Source organism: Anas platyrhynchos, chromosome 25 (assembly GCF_047663525.1).
Source record: "Anas platyrhynchos isolate ZD024472 breed Pekin duck chromosome 25, IASCAAS_PekinDuck_T2T, whole genome shotgun sequence".
Lineage (NCBI taxonomy): Eukaryota > Metazoa > Chordata > Aves > Anseriformes > Anatidae > Anas > Anas platyrhynchos.
The window spans coordinates 8,391,262-8,411,966 of NC_092611.1; the positions used below are offsets into that span (position 1 = coordinate 8,391,262).

At 47.6% G+C, this 20,705-nt stretch overlaps 1 long non-coding RNA gene across 1 annotated transcript in view; it reads right to left on the bottom strand.

Annotated features, from left to right (window-relative positions):
• The window catches only part of LOC119713710 (uncharacterized), a 45,059-nt gene that overhangs the window by 16,205 nt on the left and 8,149 nt on the right, over positions 1-20,705 (bottom strand). The gene's annotated exons all lie outside the window — the stretch shown is intronic.

Sequence of the window (20,705 nt, forward strand, 5' to 3'; positions counted from 1 at the left end):
TTTGGGGACAATTATTTCCCTTGCCAGAGGGCACAAAGTTGCTTGGCCTGGGGTCTTCACCGTGTCCTCTGCTGTTTGTTCTCGCTGCCCTGAGATGCTCTACCTGGAGTGAGCCTTAGTACATAATTATATACCATTAGCAATGAGAATAACATGACAACTGCTTTGGATAATCACACAGAGCACAATTTCTGCCAGTCTCCTAGATACCATAGACGCATAAGTATTGGTCTCGTTTTTATGAGAGAATGTTTTGGAAGAATTATTTAAAGCTGGAAATAAAAGCTGCAGACACACAGCCCTGGTTTCACGGTGCTCAGATGAAAACCAAAGGGAAAATTCACTACAAATCCCAGTCAACTGGCAGGGTTTTTATTCTTCCTAATTAAAAGCAGAGTTAACATTGTAGAAACGAAGGCAGCCTCCAGAAATTGCCTCATGCTCTCTGCCCATCCTCGGGGCTGGGGTGAGCCAGGCAGATCCCTGCGTGCTGGGAGAGTTCCTCCTGAGAACTCATGGGGAGAGGACAGGATGGGGGGCAACGCAGTCCAGACAGAAGGGATCACAACCATTCAGACTGCTGGTTTTGAGCACAGATAAGCACAGGTACGTGACTTCGAGAGGCAGAGACCCTGGAGCTCTGCCAGGAGAGGGGCAGCCAGAGTGGGAGACGGAGAGACCATGGGTTTGAGGGAAATCTGCCTTCCAGCCACAGAAAGTGTACAATTCAGTGAAATCTTACAGGGTTTTGCAAGGCAACAGTAAATAATTTCTAATTAAAGCAAAATGTATGCTACTTAACTGATAGAATAAGAATTAGAAGTGTACGTTATTCACATATACATTTAAATGCATACACCTTCCCTTCCATAAATTACCCCTTGCTCAGGGCATTCCTGCACGGGGAGATGGCCAGACGAAGTCACCCCAGGATTTCACAAATAGCTGATTATCTCGCCTTGCATTTCACACCAGCTAGCACCAGATGCTCTGGAAGAAGCACTGGGATCTTCAGGTCAGAAGGGAGCATTTTGATCATTTAATCTGACCCTCTGCATAACACACAGGCCAAAAATGCAGAAATATCTGCATTGAGCACTGTGGCTTCTGCCTGAATTATGGCCAATCTTTGAAATGGATATCTAGTGCAGATTTACAGACTTCAGGAAGCTGCACTGCCATCCCTGGGTAAACTGTTCCTGTGTTTTATGACCTTGCTGCTAAGAGTTTGTACCGTATTTCTAGTCTGAATTTGTCCAGGTTCTGTTTCTAACCATTTGATATAATTTTGCCTTTTCCTATTCCGCTAAAGAGCCATCTACTGTCAGAAATCTCCTTCTCCTTTAGGTAGCTGTAGAAAATGCAAGTGATCCCTTAGTGAATCATTACAGAACACCTTGCCCCTTGCTTTGCTTTTCTTCTTCCAAGTCATTTTTCAACACAGAAAGACTCAGATGAGTCCAGACTTTTCCGGAGCAATTTATCACTGCTTTCTGGAAGCTACTGCTACAATTCCACCATGCAAAAATTGCAGAGTCACAGGAGAATACAAGTGAAGAACATTCTCCTAAAGCTGTGGCTCCACCTGAAGATATCCTCCTTGCCACGAGATGTTTTAGAGGCTGCCAGGAGGACACAACCCACTCACCATGGGTCTGGCCCTGCTGGCTGCTGGGTTCCTTGCTCAGTGCCGCGGCCCCTGGGCTGTGCTTCCCTGCAACACTTCTGATGTGGGAAAACAGCACAGAGTGCATAGCAGGGACCTGCAGGCATCCCATCCATCCCTGTGTGGCATGGGCTGGCCCACCCCACGTGTGCCTAGTGATTTTACCTGCCCTGTCACACTTCTCCAACTTCTTTCCTTTGAAGTATTTTTCAAACTGAAGAATGTCACTGTCAACCAGCCCCTGGTGAATAAAAAAAGCAAACAAACCTTCATAGGTGCTGAGAGCCCCAAGGACAAGGCTGGCTGCTGCCAAGGTCACATGCATGATGATATTCATCTTCATTCCTCACCATCACCATACAGTCTTAGTGAGCTGCCTTGGAGAACTGAGCGATTTCTGGGCTGTGCATTTTTAAAGGATGAGGGAGCACAGAATGGTTCAATAGGAGATTGCTTCGTAAGACAATGGCTGAGCTGATAATGCCAGCTAAAGTCGTACCACTGGGGACCTCTTACAATTTTAAGATCCAATCAACTTTAAAATATTACTGTTTCAGGTAGGCTGCAAGTCTTGGAATAGAAAACAAGTGATCCTGTTTTATTTACAGGAAAAAGCATGCTCTCCCTTTCCTCACCCACGTATTGAAATATTAATAGCGTTTGTGTACATCGCTGTGTTAACATCACATTACCAGGGCTCAATCTATACAACTTCTGCTAAAAACATCTAATGCCACACGACAAGCTGCACACGAGAAGCAGATCAAAGAGGTGAAGAGGGCAGGGAGAGCAAGGGCAGGGAAGAAAGGCTTAAGGGGGAGGCTGCAACCAAGCTGATCTGCATCTTGTTCCCCCTGTCCTCCGAAGCGAGGACCTTTCCCTGGCTGCAGGTGCCACAGCTCTGGCCCACTTGGGCCACATCCACCAGCACAGTGCTGGCGCACCCCAATCTAGGTTTGGTAAATCTATTTGGAAATTCCACACTATTCAGGTTCCTCTGACCTTTTCACTCCTCTTAATTACCATTCGATCACCTAAGAGTAAAGTCCTGCTTGCAGAAATTTGGCTTAGGAACAACAGCACAGTAACAGCCCCGTTTCTGCATCTCCATCGTGTCGTGCTGAAATTGCCCATATGCTGCCGATCTATTGCAATGGCATTATGCAGCACAGGAGTCTCTTTGCGATGTATCTGTGCACTATATACCTCTGTTACTATCTTGGAAGTGCTTACATGACACATCATTATTTTGCCTTACCCGGTCGCCACAGTGGGAAGGCAATGGTGATGACTGCATTATATATTTTATCATAAAAACAAAGGCAACTACTACAAAAGGTTCTTAATAAAAACACATCCCTCTCGCTGGTGCAGAGCGTGAGTTAAACACTGTGTAACATAAAGCAATTTGTAGCACATGCACATGCTATCATGCGAACGTCCCCAAAGTGCCCCATGAAAAAGTCAATAACATCAATAAAATCAACAACAAATAAAAAGCAGCCTGGCTCAGCTGCAAGCTATATTCTAAGGAAAACATTTCAGCTGCCTTTTAACCAGGCTTAGTGAACGAAGCAACCTCACCAGCGGGGCGGGGGAGGACGAGCACTCCCTGCCGTGAGCAGCACACTACAGGGGAAATTAATAAATAAGCACATAGAGAGGAGCATCGCCCTGTGCCTACACTCCCAACCAACACCAGTCACAAGCATCTCACCACCTCCCCAGGGCTTGCTGTTTGGTGTGTGGCATCACAGCCACCTCCAAGGTCCTTGCATCATCCCGGGTGTCTGCAGCAGCACGCCTGGAAGCTACAGCGACACCGGCACCAAGAGCTGCCCCTGAGGTGTGCTGCTTTTTGCTGGGGTTAAAAGCCCTACTAAACCTCTTACCCCTTGATGCGAGCCCTGGGGGTGGCCTGGCTCCAGCAAGCCCCCGAAAACACGCACACACACGAGCACCATGAGCTCTTTTTGGGAGGAAGAGCAGGCATGGGGACAGCCTTCAAGGCGCTGGTGGCACCATGCTAGCAAGACATGATCTGGGGAGGCTGAGACCTGCGCTTCACTACCTGGGACTTGGAGCAGAATTTGGCTTTGGTGCAGGATGCTGAGGAGGAGATGGCGCTGTGAGAAGAGCAGGACCCTTGGCTTGCAGAGAGCAGCAGAGCCCTTCTGCAGGGGCCTCCCCCAGGGAGGACATCCCTGACCCACAGTGGTTCAGTGCCAGGGTGAACGTGTCCTGCCCTGCCCTCTCCGCCTCTCAGAACCCAAGCACACCGCATTATTTTTCTTCCTTTATTATGTATCCATTCATCCATCCCTGCGATTCAAATTCGTCCTCCTTTATGAAGAATTAACTTGTTTCAGCTGATTTATGAAGACTGGCAGGCACCTGTGCTGAAGCAACGCTCTAATACGTTCATCATGAAGTCCTGTAGTTATTCCTAAAAGAGCTCATGTTAATGCTTCACATTAAAATTCATATTTTATTTCTACATAACTAAATGTCTCTCTGCAATCTTTAAAATCTGCCCTTCAGAACCTGTATATACATATATATGCATTTTTTTTTTTGGTCAAAGATTGAAGCTACAAAGGTGACAGTTTCATATAAACAAGCGATGGCATTGGCAGGCGCTAACAGGTCGTGCATCTGCCATGTGTTATATGCTTCTGCTTTGACTGACAGCTAGGACTTGTCTTGTCAAATTACATCTTCAGTCAAATGTGACTAACTTTTGTTAATGCAGATAACAAAATGATTTTGCTCAAAAATACAACCTTTTCTAATCCAACTTTTACTAACAGTAGCCAGATTTCACTGAAAAGAAAAAAAAAAAAGAAAAAAACAGAGGTTTTAGTTTTGCATTCTTCTAAAAGACTTTTCAATTTGCTCCTGGTGAATTGAATGCTAGTCCACGAGCGAGCTGAAGGAGCAGCTTCAAGGGAGCCTTTCATGTGAACCAACTCAGGGAGGAAGTAATCGTCATGAAAGCAAAGCTATAGGGGGTAAAGTCTTGAATAGTTTGGTGGGAATATTTTTCCTCTTTCAATCCAGGCATATTTCATTCCCCTAAGTCCTTGGTAGAAATGAATCCACTGGAACCCATTGAATTTGGCACAAATTCCGTGCAAAACTTAATTGGCCTGAGTTCACACAAATTGGCTCAATAGAGCAGCCCAGCACCATGTCTCCCCGCTCCCCCGCCTGCTCGTGCATTTTCTTGACGCGTTTCCCTTTGAATACCAAATGTACACGTGACTGGTAGCCAGATTGTGCTTTTGCTCTGGTTAGGGCTGCAGTAGGTGTCTGAAGCCCTGCCCGGGAGAAGAAAGCTTCTCCGTGAGCTCAGAGCAAAGCCACTCGGGCATCCTGGCCAGCTGGCTGCCAGGGACCGCTGCTGGCCACGAGCAGCCCTTCTCACCATCCTCTCGTGTCCCCCCACATACGTTTAAAAGCCAAATTGAACAACAATCGATGCAAATAGCAGGAAGGCAGCATACATGCTTTTCTGGCAAGGCATCAGCCCTTGCATTGTGCTTTCTCCCTCCTCCTGCACAATCCTGTTTTCTGTTTGGCCAGCAGCACGGTATCAGACTCCCTTCAAATGTCCTCTTCTCCTTGTTACTCCCTGGGTTGTCCTTCACATTTTGTAGCCGCAACGTTCATGTTTCACCTCCCTGATTCCCTCACAGTCCAGCACCCAGCTGCAGAAGGCTCCATCAGCCCCTGCTGGGTGACTGCAATAGCTGAGCTGGCCCTCAACCTCTGGGGCACCTTTTCTGCCCTGACTTGAATTCTCCTCCCCTTCCCCTCCACTTTCTTTTCTGATTTGATGCCTTCTTTCTTGACCTGAGTCTTTCGACAGATAGAAATCTTAACCTCACCTCCCGCTTCACTGCATGGCTCCTTTCGCATGGATGCGAGATAGGGACAGATAAGGGGATGGGAGCAGGCAGAGGGAAGGAGGACAACGTGCCACAGGGACCTGCTGGCTGCTGCCTGCAGACTCTTTTGTGCCAGCTGGGGCCAGCACAAGGCACACAGGGGGACCTGGCTGGCATGGGACTTTGTGCAATAGCACAGGCTGGAAGCGGGCAGGCACCAATTTCATTTCCACCACAGAAACCTATCGTGTTCTGCATCTCACAGACACGGCACCATCCTAGGAGGTGGCAGAGAATAAGGCGATGTCAGAGTAGGTGCACCCACACCTTGACAAGCCAGGACCAGAGGCTTGAAGCTGGCTTACAGCTGGACCTCTGAACTGAATCTGACACCGCAGAGCAAGAGGAAGGATTATTAGCTGGGCCAGTGGCCTCACGCAGCATACGGGTGGTAGGCTGGTGACTTGGTCTGGTGGAAAAGGGGAAGGGGGGCAGGCGAGATGGAGTGATTATTGGATCCAGAGTGACAGCCCTCTTTCTGCCATTAAAACCCAGGCTATTTGGAACCATAACGAAGTCACGCAGGCTGCCACCAAGCCCCGTGAAGGGAATTACTCAGTGCAAATCCTCCACGGCGCATGCATGAGGCGCGCTCCCAGCCAAGGAAGCAGAGCAGCAGCACAGGGACGTGAGCGCGGGCTGCAGGCAGGGGAGGGAGGAACGGAGCAGCTCCACGGCTCCCTACGAAGCCCCAGGTGAGCAGCAGGGGCCGGCAGCATCGGGGCAGGAGCTGGTGGAATCTCCTCAGGGGCTCCCGCAGCACGCACGGGTTGGCCGGGGCCCCACAGGAAACTGTCAGCAGAAACAAAGCACCGCCAGCTCCTAACCAAATTCCAGAGTGCTGTTGTTGATCATAATTGACCACTTAAAGCCTTAGCTACAGTACTAATTTGAAAGGACTGTAATCAGTTGTGTTTCTCGCTCTCAGACGCGGAGAAAGAAAGAAAAGAAAAGGAGTGGGAAAGTTAATCAGATTTTTTGGCCTACCACTGTGTCCCTGCAGCAGAAAAGAAAAAAAATATCATCCTTTTCTTGTTATTTATGAGGAGCAGATTGCTTCATTGGAAACACTCAAGGCACGAAGGCAGCCCGCCTGCACTCTGAAGGTGGCCCATCCTAAGCAAGGCAGACACAAGGCTGTGCACACAACCAGGACAAGAAGGGTGCCGGCACCGCTCCCAGCTCACACGGGGGGCGCAGCGCTTGCAGGGGTGGCTCTGAGCAGAGCAGTGTCCTTAAGGACGGCCACCACTCGGGTCAGCACGGGGCCGAGCGGATGTCTTCATCCCACTCCCGTGCCTGGATTTGGTCCAAAGCAGACTGAAGTCCGTGGAAATCTTTCCATTGACTCTGCTGGGCTCGGAGCCAAACAGCACCGTACTGAGCGCCTAGGACACAAGGCAGAAAGACAGCGCGGCCCCATGCCAACACACAAGAGATTTCTCTCGGCGTCCAGGAGGGCACTGACACAGCCGCTGACGGGGTCCCCACGGCGGAGGAAGCTCTCGAGATGTTCCCATGGAAGTGCCAAGGCCAGCTCAGCGGTGCCGGGCTGGCTGCCAGCCCACGCGCCGTCCCAGCACCATCCCTCTGCTCACGGGGAGGCAATGCCCAGCTCCGTGGATCAGGACAGGATGGGATGGGATGGAAGGGGACGGGACACGCATCCCAGTGCCAGCCCTGCCACCTCACAGGGCGCTGGGAGCACCCACAACGATGGGCAAGGAGAGCGGCAGGAGAAGGGAAAGCAGCGAGCAGCAGCGATGCTGGCTGCTGCGGGACGTCAGCACTGAGCAGGGCTCATCCCTGCGTTTGTTTATTTTCACAAGATAGGACAGAAAATGACAGCTAATAAACTGCCTGCCAGCGACCTCCTTCTCCCCTGTCCTTTGAAGCTAAACTAACTGTTGGCTTTGAACACCTTCTATTTGTTACGTGCAGCAAAGCTTATGTACTTCTCGGCTGCCGTAAATTATAGAGAATTAGTAAAAAGAAAAGAAGAACGACAATGCAACGTGCCCTCCCAACTAACTTTGCTAATTAAACCACCTCTGAATCATTCCCAAATATTCCTGTGTTACGACAATGAGAATAGCACGTTCCAGTGAAACTATTAAATTTATATTGTGCAGATAAAATTCAAATGAGACAATTATTACTTTGTAATGGTGGTTGAGCCAGTGTTGCACCAGGCACGAACAGTACTTTATTCATAGCCTAGGGATGGACTTCTCAAAAAATATATATAAAAAAAATCACAAACCATCTAATCTCCTCCCCCAATCTGTGTGAAAGTACTAGCAAAAGACAACCAAACTATTTTTTTCCAATTATTGAGACTTTTAATTGCTTCAGTAAATATCTGAAGGGATCTGTTTTTTGGAGGGCCAGCCTTTCCTACTTGCACAAGCATCTCCTGCTTGTTAGAGACATTTCTCAGACGTGTGCCCAAATCTCCCTGGTTATTCACAGCTTGACCGGTGAGCAGCCTTTATTCTGAGCCAAATCCGTGCTCTGCAGAAAGTCTCTTCCTTAAAGATTCAAAAACTTTTTAAACACTGCAATACATTTCCACTGTATCTACTCAAAACATCCAGGCTTTCAAGCCTGTTTCCTATGCTGCAGGAGGACAATTTATTTCCTTTGTCATATTTCTTTTTTTAAAGACTGAAGACAACAGTTTCCAGTAAGCAGAGGAGTTGTCCCTGGGTAGAATTCTGCTCTTTATCCCACTTCTGAGGAGGGAATTGATAACATGCTTATCCATCAAGGATTTGAAAGCGACTCCACCTTCCTCTAGAGCAGAATAAAAATGTCACTCGCTGGCACTTAGCAAGTATCCTCCATTTACTTTCTATTACCCTTATGACAAAGAGAGTGATCCTTTAAGACATCCTAAAGGAAGAGGAATCCCTCTGAGCCTAGGTCATTTCTCCTTCTGCCATGCTCACGCCAAGATACCTACAACACAGATCAAATACATCTCCACTGTATTTTTCCACTAGGTTATAGTGAGCAGCAGCAAATCTTCAGACTGTGACATTACAGAACGTAAAACAGGAATTGATTGTCATGACAAGAATAATATTCATTGTGCAGGTTTGTGTGCTCTTGCAATTAAGTTATGAAACACAATGAGCGCCGTGAGAATTAGGTGGACTTTGTAGGAGCTGCTCCTTTTTTGCAGAGCATTTTATTGTCTTTAGCTGAAATAACCTTTTTGGAAACTGGAATAAGCCTCCTCCCCCTCAACCCTCCAGTCACGGCTGTCCTCTGCTAAACACTGATTTTCCCAATACTCCTCATCCTTCCTGCAACTTGAAATGAATCTGACTGCTTATTTCTGCGGAGATGGCAAGAAAAGAGATAGTAAAGTCAGATAGTTCTGTGTCTGTGAGGTCAAACAGGTCCAGCTTTTAGGAGTCCTTAAAAGAGGCTTAAAGACTGAGTGTCCTAGGCAGTTTAAACTCAAGACACCAACAACTGGGAAAAAAAAAAAGAGGCTTCATGCTTATCTTATAAATACTTAAGCAGAATAATAAAGTCCCCATGTCAAGGAGCAGGCTGCCTGAAGAGACCAGTGGTGGGTTAGACATGAGCAGCTGTCCCCACAGAAAGGGAATTCAGCCGGGGGTGATGCCACCTCCACAAAGTGGCACACCACCAACACCCTGGTCCCAGCACTGCAACACCGTCAGTCCGTGGCTGGCTCTGGCTGCTGCCTTCTCAGTTTTGGCTTTGAGACATCGTTACTAGCTCTAAGTAAAAAGCTCTCTGAGGGGAGAGCTTCCTACATCTCCACCACCCTCTCCATACCCATTAGCCGTGACAAAGGCCAGTGCTGGCAGCTCAGAGCAAACCTGATTTCTCACTACCATTCTTGGGACAATAACCGATGTCACACCACCACAGCTATTTGCATTATACAGAAACAGAGAGCTTTTTTCACCGCTTTCTTGAAGACTCTGGGTGGGGTGTTTGGGAAGACTCTCTCAGGTTTACAGGAAGAATATGCTTTTGTGCCACACACACTAACAGAAACGCATCACGAAACCTGCAATTAGTTACAGCATTATTTCTGTAGAATGGCTCTCACGTTCGAAACGTGAAAGGTAATCATCTGACGTACCACTACCAAGGCTAAAAATAGAGGAGCCTAGCACACCGGCACCCACCCGCCACTGGTACCGCTCCATCTCCTTGTAGTCATTAAGGGAAACCAAGATCACGGAGCCCTTTGATCCTCACTCCTCCTCTGCTCTGGGGTAATTGCTATGCTCATCACAGAGAAAGGCACGCCAGGAAGGATAACATAAACCTCACAAAGCAACCGCACCAACCTGGTGGTTAGCATCAAAAAGGTATAATCACAGGTTTCATCGGTTATCTGCAAGTGACACCCACCAGTGCCACGGTAATTCTTGCGGGATGCTCACTCAAGGCTCAGATCAGAATCCCCAGCTCCACGACTGCTGTAAATCAGAATTTGGGTCCTCCTCAGTGCTGGTGCGGGCTGGGAGGGAGGGCAGCTTCAGCTGGCAAACAAAGACTCCAGAGCAGTGAGCAGCGGTGATTTACACAGTGCCGGACAGAGGGAGATGCTTTATAGCATCCCTTCAGGAAGATGCCATCCCATGCAGAGAAAGCCTCAGCTAAGCAGAATACAGCCCATCCGCATTGCCCCTTGAGATGACCTATTCCCCTAAAAACCAGATAAGCACAGTACAGCATATTTATATGATCCTGGGGGAAGTGGTCCCAGAGTGCACTGCTCCCTGCTAAATGGTGCTTTCAGATCATCCCCCCGAGATAAATGGTGCCATACAGATTAATTCCTATCTAAGCACAGTGCTGCACATTCATCTTATCCCCTGAGATACATCATCTGCAAAGTAGAAAGTCCCAGGTAAGCCAGCTACAGCATTTTCACACTATCCCCCTAGGATGTACAAACCCATAAAGGGACTTTCCTAGTTCCATTCTTATAAAAATACCCCGCAGAAGCCAGCTGAAATGGTCCAGGAGATTAACACTCGGGCTGGTATAACACCGTGGGCTGCTGTCCCTGCATGCTTAGGAAGATTTGTGAGCAAAGAGAAGAGAAGAAAATATACCAAACAAACAAAACAACAAGATGCCCTTTGCAACAGAACGAAGCCCACTAGAAAGCAGGGACAAGACAGGCTGGCGGCAGAAACCATGCCTTAACTGTGGGCACAGGGTTCAGCTGCGCTCCAGACTTCACTCCCACCAGGGCTGCAGCAACAAGCACCGGGCCGTAAATATTTTGGTTCACCGTGGGCAGTACGAGCCTTTGTTCCCCATGCCAAAACTTGGCATCGCAAAGCCTGTAGTTAAGTGGTGCTGGAGACAGCAGAATTGGCCCCAAACAGATCGTATGCTGGAAGATGTTCCGGGCATGCTGTAGGAGATTTATTTCACTGTCTTTCTGCTGTTTGTAGGCATGGAGGGGGGTTACTGAGAACAGGAGGGATGGTTTCAGGGGGCCGTTTTGCTATTTTGATTTGTCAGCTGGCTGAGTTAATCCATTATTTGTGGATTATTTTTTTTTACTGACAGGTGGTCATCATTTGCAACTGTAAGACTAATTAACTGTAAGACCCCTGGAGCTTTTTGTCTGGCTGTACTTTTAATCATTATTCCATCTAAACAAACACCAAACAAACAACTTTCCTTAAATAAGACAGAATGAGAATTTTCACTCAAAACACCAATGAAAGGCTAAGCTGAAGGTACCTTTTTACAAGGATGAGATGTTTAGATAACTTTGTATACATTCCAATGCATGTATGCGTTTATATATGCACATATATTTACAGTAGCCTCGCTGCCTCAGATCCCAGGTGATGCCAGAAGCATCTGAAAATTGTAAGCGATGCCACAAAGCAGACACTCCAAAAGAAAAAAACAAAAAACTGTTCTTGTGCAACTTTTGCCTCCAGGTCTGGATCTTGCAAGGCCTGAACGCATGATAAATTCTGCTGCGGAAAGACATCTCTTCAGCTTCTGTATTTACAGGTGGAGATGCTTTGGTGAGGAATCAGACAAAACTCTGGGTGTTTAATGTTATTTGGCCATTCTATTTTAATGGTGCCAAGAGGCCCTAGATATAGCTCAAAGCCCAGTGCTACCAAACCAAAGCTGGCATTTTACCATTGCAGAGGGGCATCCTCCCAAAGGACTCCTCGGACAGAGCAGCAACCGGGGCCAGGCAGTGGGATGGAGACCCCTGAGCCTTGCCCCCAGCAGCACGGGCTCTCCAGCCACAAGCCCTGCCTGCAGTTCTTGCAGCAGGCGTCTGGGGACAGCATGCGACATGTAAATAACTGCACGAGGTGTAGGAGCCACAGCATGTGCCACCAAGGTCATGGTCTAATATCGGGTAATTTCCTGTTGCAGACAAGCCCAGAGAAGGGATTATTTCACAGGAGGAGACCCTGCCTTGGCTCTTGACTGGGAGCTGCCGGGCTGCCCTTTCTTCTGAAACGTCTTGGCTTCCTCCGTGTCCCAGCTTTGTTTAAAGGCACAGCCTGCCTGGCTTTTACAGGAGTGTTTGCTTCATGCCTTGCATCATAAAATTTCCCCCAAAACATAAAAGTTTTTTTTTTTTTTTTTTTAATATATGTAAAAAAAGAGAATATAGATACATTACCACAGGATGAGCTCACCCTAAAAAATTATATGCAACTATAAAGGGATTTAACTCTGGGCTTGAATGATTAATTTCATGGCTCTGTTTTTATTCTCCAGCAGTCCCTTTCTTGCCTCCCTCTCACCAAGGCTCCTTGTAGGAGGGGGGCATCTGGAGGAAAACAAGATCTTTCAATTTAGATCTTTCTGGGTAATGTTCACACAAATGTAATCGTTAGCGAACAGTGCCGAAGATGCAGAACTACAGAACGCAACATTTCTGAATATCAAACAGGAAATGGAGGGGAGTTTCAGAGATCAGACTCCACTCTGATCTGGCTTGGATCTCTCCATTTCAAAATCTTAATTGAAATGCTACTTGAAAGCCTCCTGCTCTTCTCCTAATATAAGGATGGGAGATAAACCTGTGTGCTTGCCCAGAATGCCAAAACAAATGACAACAAAATCAAAGTGCTGTTTCGCTCAAAATAAAATTGTCTTACTAACGAAACCATCCTCGACTCCTATACTCCCCACCTGCACTCTGCCCCTCCGGAGGGGCAGAAGGGTGTAGGAAAATCCTCTACCAAACCCCACACAGGCGGCTCGCTCGCATTTCTGTCAAGTGCCAGAGAGGCGTCAGCTCCAGATACATTGACTCAGAGCAGAAGTGCTGCTGCTGCTCTAATTGGAACCTCTCAGGTTTGGAAGGAGGGAGGGAGAGATGAGATGAAGAGAGACACGTGAGAGTCTAGGGCGCAGACCCCTGCAGTCCTGCGCTGCTCGCGACACCTCGGCGCTCGCTGCTTCCCTACGTGGTTCGTGCGCTCTGTCCCCGTCCCTCTCCCTCCCTTCAGTGCTTTTAAAAATAGTTTAAATAAGAGAAGCCAAACACAGAGAAAGAGAGGGTTTCCAGGACCTGCGAGTCTCTAGCAAATGTAAACACAGAGCATATATATTTAATAAGGAGTAATCCCATATCACACTGCTCAGCCTCACAGCAAACAGATGTAGCAATTTGCCAAGCCCCTCTGAATGCTGCTTGCTCTGCTCTCCTCTGATCTGTCACTCAGTTCATTTCAAGAGACCAGAAGAGATTGAAGATAAGTATTGATTTTGGAGAGAATAAAGCTTCCAGGCCTCATTTTCAATGTGCATCTGGGACTCACATCACAGCCAGGGCCTGCACAGGCCAGGGGTGCCCGTACCAGCGCCGTGACGGCAGCAGGGACCCCACAGCACCGGCAGGGGCTGCAACAGGAGCACCCCCAGCACCTACACACCCTGTGCTGGGCATCTCCCTTCACCCTGCCCGGCTTCCCCTGCCAGAGCAATCTTCAGTGGATGATGGGAGGGAAAAAAACAACAAAATAATCAAACCAACCCAACCAACCAAATAATAAAATAAAAAATACCAGAAACTGATTAGCTGGTAATTACATTTTGCTACATCTGCTGCTTGATACCATTTGTTTTATTATTTCTATGTTGAAAATCAGAATACATTGAATTTTTGCTGTCTGGTGCTGCTGAACTGTCTTGAAAAATCTGACAGTTTCCTGCTCATCAACGGCTGGCAAAGCAAGGCAGCAGGAGATGCCGAGGCTCATAACCTTCATGCACCCTAAACAGGGTTTCTCTTTCCAAATCTGGATACTTAAAAGGAATTCAGTGATTCCCAAAAAGCACTTCACAGCTTTCCTGCCCTCCAAGTTGCCTAATGCTAAAATACTGCAGTCTTTACCATGCTGTAGGGCTGATTTTTTCCCTGCAAGAAAACGGAAAACCTTTGAGAATTTTCCCTTCACATTAAGCAATGACCAAAGATCACGGCCCCTTCCTACAGTCCTTTGCCATACATGTGGTATGGCTGACCAGAAGGTAATGGGAGGAAAAACACGGATCCCTTTGCCATCATGGCCAGAGCTGGTGTGGCGAGGAGCCTGCGGAGTTGGTGGTTGGTGCTACTGAGAGCTGAAAAGTAAGCAAGGTATCAAAGACTGCTCTGGAGCAAAGCGTCCGTTCCACTTATTTATTTATTTAGGGTGCAGCAGACAAACTGTTTGTTCATTTAGGTACAACAAAGTTTAAAAACAAATGAGGTGTTAAAAGGAGTGAACTAAAAAGTAGGGCTTTCATCTGAAGGCTGCAGTGTGGCTTTGATAGGACTCAGAGAAAAGCTCTTTTCTCAGGGGGATAATAATTATTTTTTTTGCTTTGAGAAGTCCAGTCAGTTGAATCTTCACAGGCTTTCATTCCTCCCTGCCCCTATCTCCTCAGATTTCTACTTCAATAAAAAAAAAAAAAAAGAAAAGAAAAAAAGGAAAAAAGGGGAAGAAGTTCCAAATAGCATCATTTTGTTGATCAAAACCCTGTACTAAATGATGGACCAGATGAAGAAAACGGATTTGAGCTTTTCATTATCACTAGATGAAAACAACACCTAACTCAGCCTTCACAAGCAGAGAGTGACTACAATGGGCTTCAAAATCCAGGCAGCGCAGTGGCCTACGGAGGAGCACCACACGCCACCAGGCAACTACAGGGACAGGGAGCCCCCAGCTCCGTCAGCGAGCATCATTCTGCAGGATGCGACCCTGCACGCTGCTGGACACAGCCTCTGGCTCAGGGGCTGGAAGAGCATAGGATGCCGCTGGTATCCCACAAGCAAATCCCTAGCAAATTCTTCTGGGCTGCTCCCAAGAAGAATTTTCCCCCATCCAAGCTAGATTTGCCTTCTGCCATGCCCAAGTAGCTATATTTTATAAGAAAAGGAGCTATATGCACATCCCTGGCCTTCTGCATAGTTAGAGAAAACCATATTATCTAGCTCTGGGCACAGGCATTTAGAAGAAAATGGTTTTCTTTCATCTGTCCAAGTAAATCTCTTCCCAACACTTGTAAGTCTGATTGCTGCCAATTTCCGCTGCAGAAACATACCCATTTGGAGGGGAAGGCATTAGTAACTAAAAGATGCTCATAACATTTAAAACGAAGCCCTCTTTGTTACTTCTTTTCTCCATTCCACCTGGGGCTGTGTATCTTTGAGTTTCGCTATCTGTTCCTTGAGAAAAGCAGATGTCCCTGTATGAGCTCCGTGCTGCCCAGCCCATGCCAGGCAGGGAGATGTTGCTGCTGGAGGGGCTGAGCCCCCCTGGCTGCCAGCAGGTAACCTCGCTGTGCCGTGCATGCCACCAGGCTGGGACCTGCCCAGAGCCAGCCCACAAGGATGGTGCTCCAGCGGCCAGGGCCCTGGGCTTTGCAGAACTTCACCCAACACCAGGATTTCACAATCCTATCTCAGACACCATACCGTGGCATCTCACAGTACTTCAAGTTTAGTCACAGCCCCATTTACTTATTTTAAATCTGGAAAGCACATAAAAAATAGCTTCTGTCATTCGGCACTCCAGTATTCTTCCTCACGTGAAAATCTGGCTAATACTTTAAGGTGTTTGCTGCTCCTCAGATGGTTTCTCTCTTCTGCCTAAAACCACCTGGCAGAAGACACCACCAGACACTGGAAGCAAAGCAGCAGCAGCTAGGGCATTACCTTTCTTATGTGGATAGTCTGGTTGTTCAACCGAGCCATTTTTACTGGGATCTTCCTGTGCTCCCAGGCAGCATGGGAACACCAATTTTTCCCCCTGGTCTCAGCACTGAGCACCTTTGATCGGTGCTCAGGAGGGACTGAGTAGCCTATCATGGCAATATTTGGGGCTCAAAGCATTTCCCCCCCAGTGCTATTCAGAGCTATGGTCTTTCAGGGTGCATATGGGCATGAGGCTACAATGACAGCATTTCCAGCTCGTCCCTCTGTGCCGGAGCGTTGCCACACGTATGTTATGAAAAATTACCCGCTGTTTGGAGAGCTCGGCAATACAATAAGCTCCACATCAACATTAATGAACCCCTGTCTCTCCTGTGAGAGAAAGTTAATGTAATAACAATGTTATATTCAGCAAACAAATGCTTGAGACAATTTTTTTAAGCACCAGACAGTAAACAGGACCTAAAATATCCTCATGAATTACAAGAGTCTAAAATCCTCTACTGAGAAATTAATTTAATAGCAGTAAATACTGGAGCAATTTCCCCCATGTGAAATGCCACTGCAATGTTCAGTTAAAAGCTTTGTTTAAATGGCACATGGGCACTTGCAGAGGGATGTAAATATATTTCATCACATAATGATACTTTAGCTACACCGGAGAGGGAAACTTTCCTTCCTCCCGCACCAGCACCAGTGTGGGGGACGTCCCTTCCTCGTGGAGGGGATGCACAGCAAAAAGCCTGCTCTTCATGGCAATCACTCCGGCTACCAGTGCTATAATGGTCACTGGACGGGAGGGAAGCATCCCCATAAGGGAAACAAACCCTGACTCCAGTTGTCTGAACAGAAGTAGTACTAAAAACACAGCATAGTTGTCCTGCATGTCCTATTTGTGCTGCGATTTCTTCCTTTCCTTTATTACCATTGCAGATGTGTCATAAAGCAGAGAGCAACAGAGAAATGAGAGGAAGTAAAAAATGTTTCCAAAACTACGGAACAAAATGCAGGTTTACAGATTTTCTTAAAACTCGGCCTCTCTGGCTACAAAATGGACGTCGCTGTTCAGAAGCAACTTTCATCTGGTCACAGAAGAAGGGAAAAGCAGCGCTAGGATTGTTAATTTCAATTGATTTTTTGATAAGGTTTCATATCCTGAAGGGGCTTCATATCTGAGAAGTGACATCTGCTGAGATCACCGATCAGTGTCTGAATTCTCCTGAACGTAATTAGATCTGAGAGAGGATAGAGGAGTTGGTGTGGTGGCCTTTAGGGAGGAAATGGTCTTTGAAAAGAATTATGTTAATCAGACTAGCCTTCTCCCCGCATCTGTTCTGCTGTTATTCTGGGTAAAATTAATAGGTCTAAGGAAAGATCTGATCATAATGACAATCTGGTCTTCACAGCAGGAGATTTTATAAAGGAGTTGAACTGTGGCTCATTGAAAACACTTAAAGTAATTAGTTACAGGGCTACTCACTTTCTTTCCTTTTTAATAATAATAATGGTTATTAATGTTTACAAATTACAGCGACTCACTGGAAATGAAAGGACGGCTGGAACGGTTACCCAGGGAAAGCAGGCGCTTCCTCCCAGCTCTCAGGAACTCGGCATCCATGCTCCCTTGGAGACAGATTTTCTCCCACCCAGCTCAAGTAGCCACTGGAAACAACCTCTCCTCGCAAGACTACAGACACGTTGAGACCGAGCACTTGTAGATATAAATCAGTTCATAATTATAAACCTAATTATTCAGATTCAAAAGAATAAAGGAGAACGTGTTTGCCTGGAGCCTTTGAGTCCTTAAAATACAGTGCCACAGAAAGGACTCGCAGGAGCTTGAAAGGAGTCCCCCAGAGGTGAGCAGACAGCGAGGCACCTCCAAAGCACTCTGTTTCCCTGAGCTCCTGCTGCACCCCTGGCACAGGGCTTGCAGCATCTGGCACACATCAGCCCTGGGGTCTGTGGGTCGCTTCTGAAGGCAACACCAAAAATAACAATGCTGAGGTTACTGGGAGATCTGTTTGCCACCCACACCTGGAAATGTTTCAGGGATTTCAGGGTCTGAAGGTGGGGTCTGGCTGCTGAGATGGGGCAGGGGTGCAGTCACTGTGCACCAGGGCAAAGAGGCAGCAGCCACATCTCACAGAAAAGCAGAGCCTCGCCTGTAAAATGCCTAGGAAAGGCAAAGGGAGAACCACTCAATTTATAAATATGTAGAAGAAGCTCAAATCAACCTGAACTTTAGGAAAGAAGAGAAAAGATAATTAAAATATAAATAGACATGTTTGTTTCAAAGATTTATGGCAGGCGCTTGACTCAGTCTGAAGATTAATCAGGGAAGTATAATTATGTCTTTGCACAAAAAAAATTATTAGAACTCCTCCCCACCCCAAGCATTCACACAGAAGTGGAGAAGGGAGGCAGGCGATGTTCCTGCAGTCACCAAATTGCACGTGAGGCTCATTTCTGAGCTCTGGCTCCAATCCAGGCACCCCACATGCCCACCTTTCCTATACAAAAAGACACCACCACCACACCCGCTGTGCCAGGAAAGGGGGGGACAGGTATGCTATGGAAGGAGGACCAATGGTCCCCCGTGAGGATCCTCCAATTGTTCTATTAGCTTGGCACTACGGCAAAAACACAAATAACTGACTTGTGCCTGAAAGCATTTCATCCAACCTTTCCCTCCTCTTGGGGTTCCTTGGCCTGCCTCTCTCAAATGAAGGAACCGGCTCCTTGTAGAGGGTTGCACCAGTGCCAAGCACTCGCCTGGGGATCTGCAGTAGCTGTCGGGGGCAGCACACAGTAAATATTCATATCTTTTAAGGCTGCTAATATTCCCACCAAAGTGTGTAGCGGCAACAGAGTGCATGAAGGATGCTTGACTAAATGTTTAATTTAGATTTAATGAGACCTTTAAGGTATGTTAATTCATTTCCAACTAGTTGGGCAATGCAAAAGTGACAATAGCTGCAGTTTGGAGCTATTTTGCCCTAACCTAGGCAGAGGTGCTGGAGGAGGGCAGTGCTGTGGCTATGGTGCATGGTTCAGGGGGCCCAAGCCATCCTCCAGCATCCCCCCGGTGCTGCACCAACCCCTCCGTGCCGTCCTCTCCTTGCACATCTGGCTCCTCTCCCTGCTCAGGGATATTTCCGAGCACCTGGCGGATGCTTCTGCTTCCCAGTGCTCTCGGTGGCTCACGGAGAAGCGGGGAGCAGCCGGGTGTCACAGCACGTTTCCTCGCTCACGAGCCCCACGTCCCCAGCGACACCGCTGTCGCGTCAGGCAGAGCGTGCCGAGAGCCCGGCGTGGCAGCAGCAGCTGCACCAGCAGCAGTAACCGTCTCTCCGATGACAAGGGGGAAAAACTCATCTCGACTTGTTTCCACTGGGGACTCGGTGGAGAAAATCGGTAGAGGAGGGCTCGGGGGGCATTTGGAAGGCTGCACTGTGCTCGCGGGGCTGCGACTAACAGCTCGCCGCTAAGTAATAAAATAACAACAGCTTTTCCCAAAAGGAAGAAGGTAAAGCCCAGCAACAAAACAAGCAACCTACTTGCACAAACACAGAAATCTTGGTTTGCTTTTAGATACTCCTCACCAGCCCTGAACTGTACTTCACGTTTCATCTAACAGGGATTCTCCTCTCCAGCACACAACCCCAGGGGCGCAGTGGAGCCTCCTGCTCTTGGTGCCATGGGATGGAGCCAGGAGCAGGGACAGGATGGGGTGCAGGGACCCCCACCCCTCTCCCTGCTGTGGCACAGATATGGGGCACGGGCATTTGCTGATGTGCTGAGGGGGATGCTTGGTCCTGCAGAGCTTTCAGTGCTGTGTATATAGTGTGTTTTGCCAGCACTTAAATCATCCCAGGAATGGACAAAGACTTTCTGTTTCTTTTTAATTAACCTCTTTCTATTCCCAAGAGAAAAAAAAATCCTTTTATCCTTGTATGTTTGACACCGTCCTAGTTTCACCGTTTGCTTAAAATTGTTTGGATGCATCCCAATAAAGGAAATATTATAGCTGAAGCTGGTAGCGCTGCCTAATGTCAAAGCAGCTCATCCCTTCCCATTACAAACCCATTTTCAATCACTTACAATATTGCCAAACTAACTGTCTGAGCTGAAATGTTACACAGGAGGGCTAAGTTCAGCTTAAGAAAAGCACTCAAATTTGCAGAGTGCTAGATTTTGCAACATTTCTGTTGCACAGGGATATGGCAATATATGTTTATAGTACAGTGCATATATTTAAAATCATTTTTTCCTCCTGTGTGTGCAGTCTGAAGCTTGAGACAGCAGCACGGGGAGGATTTTAACCCAAACGCAGATCATTGCAGTTCAGTAGCACGGCTGTCTCTCTCGCTGTTTGTTTATATACCATCCTGCGCTTGTAAAGCCTCTGAACGCTGCTGCACCGTAAATAATGCCTGACGAGAAGTGCCTTGCCACAGTCAAACCACATGGAACTGAGGGAGATGAGCCAGCTCTTCATTGTGCCTGCTTGCTATGAGCCCGTCCTTCGCCTTTAGGTGGGGTTTTGAGGGCAAAGCCTGGGAGCAGCGACTGCTCTCAGCCCCCCAGCCAGGAACTCTGATGCCCTGCTCTTCCCCACAGCCACTTGAGCCATTTCAGGGAGGTTTGGTCCAGCCCTACAAGGGGCAGGCTGTGTGATACTGCACAAGGCGATTTTTCACCCCACACCTCTGCACCACATTGCCTGTGGAAGCCGCAACGTCGCAAGGATGACGTTTTCTCTTCCCAAACCCGAGTCCAGTGTAACAGCGCAGAGATCTCACTTGGGACACCAGCTACCGTAATACAAAATAATAAATAATCAGCGGTGGCTAGGCACCTTTGCCATTAATTAAAAAAATACAAT